Here is a 13,463-nt window from a genome sequence, read left to right on the forward strand (position 1 = left end):
CAACCTCGTCCTCTCGTCCTCCTCCCCCTCCTTCCTCCTCCCCCCCTCCTTCTTCTTCTTTTTTTTTTAAAAGACAGTTTCTCTCATCAAAACTGGAGCCCACCAATTTCTAACTCTGGAGCTTACCAGTGTGTCTAAATTGGCTGAATTCCAAAGATCTGCCTGTCTCCCCTGTGCTGAGTTACAAATACCTACATGTGGGCTTTCTATGAATGTTGGGAGCCCAACACAGGTTCTCGTGTTTGCCATACAAGCACTTTACTGAGCCCCAGCCTCTCACTTCCATTTCTGATGTTGTGAATTCGGCAAAATATGAAAAGAGAACCCTGTGCTATTGATACGGGCAGTGAGTGCTTACCATCCAAGAGGAGGCATTCTATGTGGCCCTAAACCCATCCTTTGTAGGGCTTTACTCTTCTGAACTCCTAAGGCCAGAATCTCTCATTTGTTCATCTGTGGAAGCACCAAGCATACAGTAGGAGTCTGAAACTTGGGAGCAGACAGTTAGAGCTGTCAGTTGCATTATTGTAAGTTTGCCTACAATTATCTCTAGCCAGTCACCATGCTTGACAATGTTCCACACCTATTCATAATAGCATGATGGAAACAAACCACCTATGCCTCTTCCTAAGAACACTGTGTCACTTGGTCACTGTGCCATCTTAGATTAGTCCCTCCCGGCCTTCTGCATACCCACAGTGATACTCTGTAGACTGTCTCTAATGTTCTGGGACTTCTGCAACATACTGACATTGAAACCAATGACCTCAGAAGTACTATTGTTGCTATGAGTATAGTTTTACTAACCAGTGGTCTTCTAATTACTTCTAGCTTCAAGAATAGTATTGTGTGGACTCTGTAAGCCCTATAGGGGAAAAACAATCCATTAAAATCAAAGTGTGACCATTCTATTTTTAATTTTATATTTCTAATTTATATTAATTTATTTTTTAATATTTATCATTTTATGTGAATTGATGCTGTGCCTACATGTATGTCTGTGTATCATGCCCTAGAAGGCCAGAAGAGGATACCAGATCCCCTAGGCCTGAAGTTATAGATAGTTATATGCCATCATATGGGTTCTGGGAATCAAACTTAGGTCCTCTGGAAGAGCAGTCAATACACTTAACCTCTGAGCCACCTTTCAAGCCTCTACATGAATTTATTGGATTAGCAAAGCCAACTTCATTTAAGCTTACTCTACTCATTCCCTAACTCTCATTTGTTGGTGATGAAGAACAGCCACAATCCCTAGCCATTCACACTACCATCCAGTCCCAAAAAGAGCCAGCAGTCCTAGTAGAGAACCACAGCTCTCTGCACCCATTTCAGCCTAAACTAATCCAGCACTACATCAAACGCACACCTTCTCATGCTTTCCAGCAATCAGATTTACAAACCATTCATGCCTGCCTCCCTACTACACGTCCCTAGCTAGAAATGCAAACACTTTCTTGTGCTTGCACAAGACACCGCTGGCCACCAGCAAAATTCATCATTTTGAAAGTATGAGCAGGGATTGGAGAGAGGCTTCCCTGGTTCTCAATGATCACAGGCATTCAACACTTGGTTCATGAAGTCATTGACTGCTAACCCATGTACACAGGTTACTGAAAGTCAGTATAAGTAGTTACTTATGTTCATAGAAGTCAAAAGACTCATGAAGATACAGAAATCCATTGTTTAACAGAAAGCCCTGGTCACACTGCCCTCAATCAAAAACTTAAGCCGTGTAAAGGTTCTGTGGTAGCCAATCGTGACTGTCAATTTGACAGGACTTAGAATTAATTGCCAAGAAAACATTCCTCTAGGAATACATCCTGTGAGAATGTTCCAGAGAGGTTTAATTTAGTAGGAACGACCCCTGAATGTTGCCAGTAACATTGCCTGCATTGTGATCCCAAAGTGAATAAAATGGAGAAATAAGCTGAGACTCAGCATCCATGGCTCTTTGTTTCCCGACTGTGAGTGTAAGGAGATCAGCAACCATGTGTGCCTACTCACTAGTGTGTCTTCCCCACCACCGTGGACTTTTCTCTCAAAAGAAACACTCTTCCTTCCCTGACTTGCTTTATATAGTATCTTGTCATAACAACAAAGAAGTAACTAATGTGGGTACCCAGTGTGGTCTTCTGGGGTTCGTCTCACCTCCGTGGCGTATGCTCAGTAGGAATCCAAAGGCATATTGAGTTGTAACAATCTAAGAACTGAAGACAATAAGAAAACTATCCAAGAGTAGACTTTAGAGACTTGAGATCCAGGGCAGACAGCAGTCTCCTTCTAGTCTCCCAATTTCCTCCAAAAAGAGAACTAGAGAAGAGTTCTTTTCTTTTCCATGTATTAAGCATCGGCATGCAGAACACAGGCTACAAACATCTCAATTAATGAGCAAACCTCCGAATATAAAAACCATGATACAGTGATTCATATTCTAGATGAGAAACTAGAATCTAGAGAATTGACTTTCCTAAGATCACACAAAGGACCTGTCCAGATTTGAACTTCAGCCAACCCACATCAGCTGTAAGGCCACCGTCTCCAGGTCACTGCTTCCTCATTGCAAGCAATGGTTCCGACATTTTCTGACGGCCTCAGGTGTCTCGATATCTTCATTATAACAATCTCCCCCAAAACCACTAACTAACTTGAATTTCACTTTAAGGATTATTCCTCTTTTTTTCTCAAAACTCCCTCTGTTGTATTTTTAAAACTGGCTTGTTGCTTTTCTGTTAATACACTGTATGAAGCCCATAAAATGGGATTTTGAAAATTACCGTAAATTGCTCTAAACAAATGATTCTATAACTGTATCCTGCATTTATTTTTTTTCCATTTTTTTTCAAAACCCTGACTCAAGCTTCACTTGCACCTGGGCAGGTCCTATTTTCTTACTCACAGAAGAGTTGGCTTATGCCTATGTGCCATCACACAATAAATAATGTAGCAAGGACTCCTGCTCCACAGCCAAATGAGCTGGTCCTAACTGTAATGATTCTGTAAAGCCCACATTCCTGTCCCACCACACACAGCATCTACACTGCACACCAAACAAGGCTGCTCATTATCATAAAACCACCAGGCACATCTTGGTAAAACCCACCCTGGCCTACAACACAGCCCACTATACAGGCTGTGCCAACAAGACACACCCAGAGGCCCTGGTGGTTCTGGCTCCCTGCCACACAGTGAAACAGACATGGTTGTCTCTAACCAAATTCCCAAATGGAAGGAGGAAAAGGAGACTCATTTCTTCTGTGATATCAACTAACCCTTGAAATCTCAAGTGGGAATTGGCAGAAAGTTAATAATTTTGATTTAGCTCCTTGCTGTGCAAGGACACACCACCTTCAGAAAAGCCTGTAGTCAGAGTCTAGGGAGATAGACGTGTCTGTTAGGCAATACACTAAGCTGGGGATACAGAAGGGCTTCAGTTCTCTTGTGAGTTCCTGGGAAGAGCCTGTCTGTAAGCTCTGTAATTCAGAACCACCAAACCAGCTCAGCCCCCTCAAGTACAATCTTCTAAAAGCTGGCCTTGCACACCCCAACATCCTGAACATTTTATGCTTTGGCCTACCTCAAACTTCACTTCTAACTTGTTCCAATTTCCCTAAATACCCTCTCCTTACCCTCCAGCCCCAGCCTTATTCTACATCAAGAGCATCTACAGTAGGCACTAAGCTGCCATGGGCTCCTAGAAGTCAGTCTCTTCTGGTCAGCTTTGAAAATGACCAAGCTGGGTAAGGAGCCTAGGCTAGCTAATGCCAGTTCGCAAATCACCTAATATCATGGCCCAGCCTGCCCCAGCTCCATGACGGAGAACCAGAAAAGAACATTCTTTTCAAGGGCTGATCACACTCTACCTTGGACTTCAGGTATCATTATTTTTATGCTTCTCCAACCAGTCAGTATTAGATGGAAGAAGGGAAGGATGGGAGACCATGAGAAGAGATAACTAAAGAAGAACAGTAGGGGACACTATCGTTGGTTCCAGCTACTTCCAGTGGCAAGGCATTTTTCTGAGATCTCAATTAATTCTGGCAAGGAGTCAAAAATGTATTGTCCCCATTATGCATGCAAAATCCATACACGGAAACTAAGAGTTGTGGATCTAAGAAGAGGTCCAGCTGTGCTAACAAACCCAGAGCTGCCCAGCTCCAAGGCACAAGACACACCTCTCCCTGCATTGTCCCCTCTTTATAGTTTTTGGATTATCTAGTAGAAAACCTTTATATAATGTGAGCACACACACTTTGCTCAATGAATGCATGAATGACTGGCCCCAGTCTTCATTTTTACATTCTGAAACCCACATACTTGATTTTATCCATATATTCTCCCGACAGCTTGCCTGCAAAGCTTGCCTTGATAAGAGGGTAACCATCAGCTAGACAGCGGTGGGACATGCCTCTAATCCCAGCACTGGGAAGACTGAGGCAGGCAGACCTCTGAGTTTGAAGACAGCCTGGTCTACAGTACAAGTTTCAGGACACCTGGAGATACACAGAGAAACCCTATCTTTGGAGGAAAAAAAAGATAGAGGCAAGGGAAGAGGAATAAAAAAGAAGTTCTTTGTTACGTAGGAAAGTTACTTACGATATATTTTTGGCTACTAGAAAAAATTCTGGATGTACTAACATAAATAACAAGTGTTGAAGCAAGTCTGGTAAAGCTTCATTGGTTATCTTGCTCTATCCTGCTCAGAACTAGATACCAATACAATAACAGAATGGAAATCAACGCCCTAGTGTTTCGCCAACCCTCAGAACTCCAGGACACTTGCCCAATTGTCAATTCAAGGAGTTTATGCTGAAACAAACAAACAAAACAACAACAACAACAAATAAAAACAAATCTAGAGTGGAGGCTGGGGAATAGCTCAGTGAATAAGAAGCTTGCCTGTCATGCAAGCCTGAGGATCTATGCTGGTCCCCAGGATCCACAGAGAATGCAGGTTATGCTGGTGTGTGTGCACTTGGAACCCTGGTGCTGGCAAGACAGAGGCAATGGAATTCCTATCCAGCTACTTCCACTCACTATCCAGACAACCCAGCCTAACCAGTGGTGGTGGATTGCTCCTAAGAAACCACATCCTACCTTTACCTCTGGCCTACACATTCATGGGTACTTACATATTTGCACGCCCACTCACATGTACCTGGGAGGGGGAACTGGGAAGAGTGGATGTTCTAGGTGGGACCGGAACGGCGTAGATTAAGGACCAGCTCTAGCATCCAACCTTTCACAAGTATCATCTCCAAAACCTTCGTTCTCTCCCCCGTAAAGTGTAGATGATAACAGTACACATATCCTAAAGTGGCTGTGCAGACTGCATGACTCGTGTCCCATACTTAACACAGCATTTAGCCAATTTTCTAGTGGAAAGAACTGCATTGCAATGAAATATAATGAGAAACTTTCAATGAAGGATCCAACCTTGCAAGTATTACCAGAGGTACTAAATTCACTGAATCTTTGCCATCCAGTATTTCTATGGCTATAGTGATCTTGATCTATACAAAAAGCAACCCAGGCGATAATTATAATAAACACCAACAGAGAGATACATACATATGTATGTGTACAATTTACTATGTGGTAGGCATTCTTCTCAGCACTTCTATAGACAGCACTTTATACATGACTGTGTAGAATGTGCCACACAGGAACACCCAGCAAGGAGGTAACTGGTTCTGAACTCTAATGTGCTATGTGTTTGCCAGGCTTAACAACCTGACCCAGGATGGTCAATCACACATGAAAGGAATACCCAAGTGCTAAATTGTACAAGGACAACTCATGGTCGAGCAGAAGTACCATTAAAACATATTGGCCAGTTTAGCAGCAAGTATGGTGGCGCTTGACTATAATCCCAGCATTCTCGAGGCTTAGGCAGGAACAGGCTCACAAATTCAAGGTCAGCTTCAGCTACACTAGGAAGAGCTTTTGTGAAGAACGTTTTAAGTGCATGAGAAGGAAAAAACAAGAAAGGGTCACTTTTGAGGGAGCCCTGAAGCAGAATAGTTGATGTTCACAAAACTAGCAGTGAAGATTGCTAAACTAAGCTATGCCTTGGGAGTACAAAATCAATCAGTAGAAACAGACAGCTCACACCTACCTACTGTGCTGTCTGCTTCCCTCTTCAACAATCCAAATGTTCTTGGTGTGTAGATAAAGCAAAGGAGCAGATGCGACCCCAGGATAACCAAATGTTTGGTTTTTGCATTGCCTAAAAACAACAGAAATCATCTATGCAGCCTGTGCTTAAGTGATAGGTTCAAAACAATTCTAGCTCACAGTTGTCATTTCCTTACAGGTGGCACCTCCCAAATGCAGGCTTCCAAAAATGACTCACAGGTATAAAGAGCCATTCATTTCCTGCACCTTGGGCAAGCATCCATAATCTTTGTCAGCTCGGGGCTCTTGCCCAAACTAAATCACTGTGTTCTGCAGCAAGCTGTATGTCTGTCATTCTGGCTGAGGCTCAGCTTCAGTCTGGGGAAGAGGAAGGATAGGCTGAGAGGTGCCAAGCCCTTCCCTAGCTGGAGGTTAAAACCTCTTCCGTTTCTAGAAAAGCATTCCTTTGTACAAACAGGATCTGCACAACACTTTGATATGCCAGAACCCTAAAAGCAATCCAGAGAATTCTGCTTAATTGGGGGAAATAATAATCATAAATCATCTGTGGCCTTCACAATCAGAGTTAGTCACTCTCATGTTGTTCCTCAGCCACAGACTGGCCTAGACCTTCATAGAAAAACAACAACAATCGTATTACCTTGTTTTCAAATCGAAACATGGGGAAATCTAAACTGGATGTCTCTAATGTTTCTGAGTTCAGAAAGGTTCTGCTAAATAAGAAGAGAAACCCCTTTGTAAGATTTGGGGTCTCAGGGTGCTGACTTCTCTTACCTTAGCAGATGTTTCAGTGCAGAGTAAAAGTGCTTAGCTTCTCAAAACAAATTAAATCTCACTAAAAATCTGAAAATGCTCTCTTGTTTATTTGCAAACAATATGGCTATATTGAGGGTAGTAATGCCTGTTACCTACACTGTCAGTGTTTCTTTTACCAAACAACAAATTATATCTAGGAAATAAAGACACCTTTAAGTTGTTCAACAAATATTCTCAAGCCTGACTAACTTCATTAAAATCAGAACATACAAGGGCTTGTCACAACTCGTAGCTGGATGTGGTAGCTCATGAAGGATTACTGCAAGGATGTGACCAGCCTGGGCTACATAGGTGAGGCTCTAACCTAAACAAAACTTCTCACACAGAAAATACCCTCTAATGCTACATTGTAGAATATAACAAGACATTTTAAAGGTACATTTTAATGTAGCTCCAAAAAGAAACAGAAGCAGAGACAAAGGAAAGGCAGGATACGGAGGAGCTTCAACTGGCTATATAAAATGCCTTGAAAGGCAATTTATATTACTTTAATCCAACAAGTATCCATTTAGAAGAAAAAGCTATTTAAAATACATTGAGAGATTAAGTGAAAAAAATTCTACCAAAAACAGATGGACAGACACACACGCACACACACAGAAAAACATTAAATTCTACATCTGAATCACATATTTATTTTCTAAATTTAAAAATTCCATATTTGAATATTATTATGATATACCAAGTAAAAAGCCAGAGTTTTAAGTCTCTAAAGTTATGTTTTAAACCACGTTGATTCCATCAAAGAGGCCTTTTATTTCTCTCCAGGCCTTTTATAGTCCTTTGTATATGCACGTCCTTCTCTGATGAAGGAAGTTCAATTTCTTTGCTACCTTAAAGGACAGAAGGATGAGAACATATGACAGCCCAGGGTAATCCAGTGTGCAGAGGAGGCCCCTAGTGGCAGAGCCACTACGGTGAGACCTCAGCTATTACAAGTTTTATAAGACCACTTTATCATGAGGCCCAAATCAATAGGTAATAAAGTCTACCTGGGCTCAGCCTCTTTAGTACCTCTGTAAGCCTTAATATATGGTAGGGCTATAATTTACAGTCCCAAGGTCCTCTCATCGGGAATACATGAAGGAGGATGTGAGCTGAAGAATAACTTCATTACGCAGTAATGTATCAGTAAGTTTCAAACCAGTAAAGGCGTACTAAGTCCTTTCTGCTTGCCATTGAGATGTTGGGTGGCACAGGGAAAACAGGAGAGGCAACAGCCACTCACAGCTTACTGTTTCTTCTTTGGGTGTGGCATCGTCTTATTAAGCACAGAACTGGGAAACAGGGAGACTGGGAAGTCCACTTCATCATCCCGCATTCTGATGATGAATTCTCAACCAAAAGAAACCCATGAAGCCCTGCCTACTAGCATTCTCTGGAGTGCCAACTCCTTGGTTCAAATAGCCAAGCAGGGAATATTATGCAGGAAATCCGATGGCCTTCATTTGTCAATGACCTCAAGGATGGATGCTCAGATGGAGCATGAATGGATAGGCAAAAGATCACATAAAAGAAGGGATTATTGTTAAAGTTTTAAGTGTCAAAGCATATCTAAAAATAGTCAAGAAGAGAGGCGAAGGATAGCACTCGGGAAGCATCTACTATACTCTGAGCACTTAGAAAAAATGTTACTTCACTCTGGCAAATATTGTTATCAAATGAGGAGTGTTGCAACCATTTTGCACATCAGGACCCTGGTATTGGAAACAACCAGCGACTGCCCCAGGGTCACGCGGCTAAAAAGTAGAATGAGCCTCTTGGATGCCAGTTCTCTGGAACAGCAAAGCACAATCTCACGGTAATGTAAATGGGTGAATCTAAAGGTTGGGTTTTGTTCTTTGAAGCTCACTAATATGGTTTACAACTAGATACATGAGATCTGAGACAAGAAGATGGAGAGAAATAAAAGTACTATCGCTTAATCTGGAGCGGCAGCAGGTGTGTCCTAATCTGCCGAGTTCAAGCTTGACAATTACACCGAGTTAATTATTAAGAAACTAATCATACACAAAACCCTCAGTGCTTTAAGTACATTCATGCTTTTGTCTTGAGCTGCATTAATAGCTGTTCTTCACCTTCCTGAGCTCTATAGGCTGCAGCATGTTGGACACACCCATTAGGTAGCTCAATGCAGAGGAGTGATCACACATGGACTAAGTTCCTCCAATAGACATTTCCCATCTCATATTTTCCCAGAATTGGCATTTTCTGGAAGCTCAACACAGGATCCCTTTATTACAGCAATCCCTCTTGTGTGTGTTCAGGTGACCTGTTATGCTTAGAGGACCAGTTACCCCCTGCCTTATCCTTCTGATTCCAAGTTTGATAGAATCTCTCCACGCGGTAGAGCCCATAGTTTATTAATGCTGAAGATTCACAATAATTGGGGCTCTCTTGTATAAAAAGTGTCAACATAATCCAAGAAACCCGGTAGAATTGTTAGGATTTATTATAGATTTAAATTCCTTATAAATACGGAACCGTAGTTAGTTGTCTTTAATGACATTTAAGTCAAAACTATGCCAAAAACGTTGCAATCTGAACTTTAAACAATGGATTTTGCAAAATACAGCCATCCTATCAGTCATTACTATTTCATTTTTAGCGTCCACTGAGGCTCACTGTTTAGACATATACAATAGTGTTAACGTCTTTTCCTCTATAACTTCAGAATCACTGACGACAGGGGTACAGGTGCAGGAAGTGTGGCGGAAACAAACAACTTTGCCTTCGCCTCGCACAGCTTTCCTTTTCCTTCAGCCCTCGGAATGCCTCACTGCACCCCAAGACCATGCCCTGAGAGAGCTTCCCCGCACCGCCGGCACACATACTGCATGGGGTCACACGCAGATGTGAAGACCCTTGGGATCCAGAAAGTCGCCATCGCGCTGGCACAATGCAGGGCAGCGCACTGCCCATGGGCCACCCTCTTCATCACAGCAAATAGAATCCAAGAACAGCAAACTAGAGGCACCGGTACATATGCCAAGGCTACTTTGAAGTGAGGTTTCTGGAGAGTAAGCCAACCGCTGGGGGCTCAATTAGCGCTGAAGAAGCTGAGCTGACCGTAGGGTGCGGCACTGGGGACCCTCGTGTGTCCACCTAGAGATGCCACACCGTCACGCACCTCGCAAGGGCTACAGCGGGCAGTGATCCCCGAGTCCTCAGCCCTAGGGCAGCAGTGGTCGCTGGAAGCCAGCGGTGCAGGCGTCCTCCCGGCTGACAGAGAGAGCCACCCGGAGGTCGAGGTAGGGGGCAGTGGCGTGGACAGGCAAGCGACAGCGACACGCCCGAACACAGCCTGCCACGCCCGTCCAACCCTCTGGGTAAGGGACCCCGACTTACCCCAGGCAACCCTGCAGACAGCGGAGCCGGCTCGCTCGCTCGGCTACGCTGCTCCCGCTGCCGCCGCCGAACTTTCCCTCCTGCGAGGCGGCCCTGAGCTCGGCTCCACCTCCAGTTCCAACAGCCGCGGAGCCTCCAGGGACCCGGAGCAGTAGGGGGAGGGGGAAAGCGGGGAGCGCGGGCTGAACAGCGGCCAAGCACAGCGCCCGCCTCCCGGTGGGAGCCCGAGGAGCCGTGAGCCCGAGTGGTGGGGGTAGCGTGGGCCTCAGAGCTGGGGTCCTGTATGGCTACAGTCATCCACTTCCACCAGGGCTGGTCTGCAGTGCGTCCCGGCTCCAGGTCCGAGCAGAGCAGGGTGCGTTGGTTGAGAGACTATCACTGCAGGACCATGAGTGGAGAGCAGGGTCTCCTGCACCGGGGAGTCTTCAAGTGTGACTACTCACCGACATCAGAGAAGTTAGCGATAGAGACTAGGGTACTGTTGGAAGCTGTGCCCCAACGAAGAGGGGGCGTCTATCCTACAAGTTCGCCCCCGTTTCCCCACTCATCCCCGAGTCATTTGCACTGCTACGACTGTCCTAATTGCAAAGATGGCTTGCATCCAAAACTTCTTAAACTGTACTTGAGAAAATTAATAAGATAGTCACTGTTTCGGGTGCCCTGAGTTGTGGTAATAAGGCCTTCAATAAGAAGCTCTTATTTACAGAAGATCAGAAACCCCTTCAACCTTCCAGCCACAACTGTGGCTAAGCAACATCTATAAGGACCTCTGGTGGCCACCTTCCTACAGCAACTCAGCTGAGTCTCCTAGAAAATAGAAGACTCCGTGTTTACCAAATAAAACATACAGAGTAGCTTCTCTGACTACATCAAGTACTGCATGAGAGGGAGATAACAGATAGCTAACGCTGCAGAGATATGTACATACCTGTGTGGACGTAAGCCATTACTCCCAGGTTAGCTCCTAGCATCCTCAAAAGGCAATGGCATGGCAATTTCCATTTGCAGATGGAAGTCACTATGTGGAAGTCAGGGTTAGTTACAGGTTTTGCCAAGATTTTTCAATTTCACTCTTAATGAGTATCCATCCAACTTCTTCAGAGCTTTTGTTCGAACTACCACTGAAGCGTTCCTATGGCTGCATATATTGATAAGTTCTTCTAGTTTTGAGTGCTTTCACCTACTGAGGTAGCTCTCATTTCTCTACTCAATGGTGTCTCCAGAATCATGTCATAAAGCACAGGCTTTAGTTTGGAAAAATGAGCTAGAAAACTTGAGTATGGGTTGCCACGGCCCAGCACAGACATGCCCTGTGGGCCTCAGAGTCCAGGCTATGTGAAAGCTGGAGAGTATACTTTGTAGCTACAATAATCTCTATTACTCTAAATAAAAGAAAGGAGACCTTTTAAGGGTCGATTGTGGTTCCTTTACCGGTGCTTAGCATGTGGAGGTACCACAGGTTATCACTTTCAAGTCTCTCATTAGGATATTGGCACTGGGGCATTGCAATAGATACCAATGCATATGCCAGTGTGTTGCTGCATACCAATTGAAAGCCAGTTTTCAGGGATTGGTGTCCCTCCGTTTTTAATAGCTTCAATAGTATATGAAACGTAAGTGAATTGAGAAAATGATAAAACAATGAAACTAAGTAACAGTGTCTTTAAGAGAAGATACTTTTTCCTGAATGAACAAAAGAGAGCGTAATTTACAATGGATTACCTGCTCAGAAGCTTCTCTTACAGAGTTATGCCACACTAACATTTTGTCTCCATCAACAGGAGAGGCAGCCCCTGACAAAACTGAACAGGGAAACTAGCAGAAAGATGGGTTTCCCATGCCCTAGGGCCAAGGACTAGAAGGCTGGGCAGAACACTAAGCATAGATGTAGTTTTTGTTTTATTATATAGAGACACAGTCTCATGAGCCCAGGATGACGTCAAACTCGGGGTAGCCAAGAACTGCTTGCAACCATGATCCTCCTGCCTTAGGCTCCTGAATGCTATGATTACAGACATTCACTGTGATGAATGAAAAGGTCAGCTCTGGATGAAAAAAGAAAAGTGAGCAAAAAAAGAAGACTTTTTTATGGCCACCTGTGAACTAGGATTAAGGACATATGCCTAACTTGGCTAAAATCAGTTTTTAAGATTTACTACCCAAAAGGAAATTTTTACTACTTGGATTTTAGCTTGTACCTGAAATGTTATACAGTTAAAATATCTTTCACAAGCATGATTTAGAAATTAAATTATGCCATTTGAACTTCCAAGGTCATACTAAAGATATGTTAATGTCGTACTGCCAATGCGGGAACAGTAAGGAAATACATAAACAGTTTTGGAAAGAAGGGAGTGCACAATAGCAGCGTAGTTTAAAGTAGAAAGCTTTGCGGTTTTAAAAGGTAGGTGTGTGTATTATATACGTGTGTGTGCGCACGCGCACGCGTGTCCAGATTGGCTTGGACCTCACTGCATAGCCCAGAGTGGCCTCAAACTTGTGACAATCCTCCTGCCTTAGCACCCCAAGTGTCAGAGTGTAAGTCTGCACCTCACACCTGGCTTTGTTGTGCTAATCACCTGTCTTAGATACTGCACAGCCGTTAAATGCCAAGTACAGAGCTATTGTGGATAATCCTAGATCATGTGTCTCAGTCTCACCAGGATCCTTGAGGCTGACCCAGGCCATCCAGGAGCTGCAGCAACAGTTGTGAAACTTGTCCATGAAAGCTCAGTTGCTTTTCCTTTGAGAGCTACACTGAAGTCCTGTTGACTCTCCCTTCAAATTCAGTTCCACATTAATCAGGGCTATCTGATTCTCAGATCACAGAAATGTGCTGTGTAGTCACATCTTTAGATGAAAGGAGTTTTCTGTTCAGAGATTAGAGATTAGCCAGCCAGTGGTGGTGTAGGTGGTGGTCATTAAGACAGGCTCTAATTACAGACTATGCAGTCTATTTTTACAAACCTTGGAAATATGAAATAGAATTCTAAAACAACTTTTCATGTAAAATGAATAAAGTAAATAATGTTTGATTTACTAATCAAATAAGTAGATTTTATTTTCTTAGGGAAGGTTTTATTAACTCAAATACAATATGGGCTCAACTAATAACTGTTGACTGAGAGAGTTACTTTTTAAGTTCTTTGGGTTGTCTCCAT

General features: G+C 43.5%; 1 long non-coding RNA gene across 1 annotated transcript in view; it reads right to left on the reverse strand.

Annotated features, from left to right (window-relative positions):
* The window catches only part of LOC114640152, a 102,254-nt gene extending 91,903 nt beyond the window's left edge, over window positions 1-10,351 (reverse strand). Inside the window, exon 1 of the long non-coding RNA XR_003714111.1 lies at window positions 10,303-10,351. This is a non-coding gene — a long non-coding RNA (uncharacterized LOC114640152). The remainder of the gene's footprint in view (window positions 1-10,302) is intronic.
* Between the last annotated feature and the right edge of the window lie 3,112 nt (window positions 10,352-13,463).

This window comes from Grammomys surdaster, unplaced genomic scaffold (assembly GCF_004785775.1).
Source record: "Grammomys surdaster isolate TR1022 unplaced genomic scaffold, NIH_TR_1.0 125780, whole genome shotgun sequence".
Classification (NCBI taxonomy): domain Eukaryota; kingdom Metazoa; phylum Chordata; class Mammalia; order Rodentia; family Muridae; genus Grammomys; species Grammomys surdaster.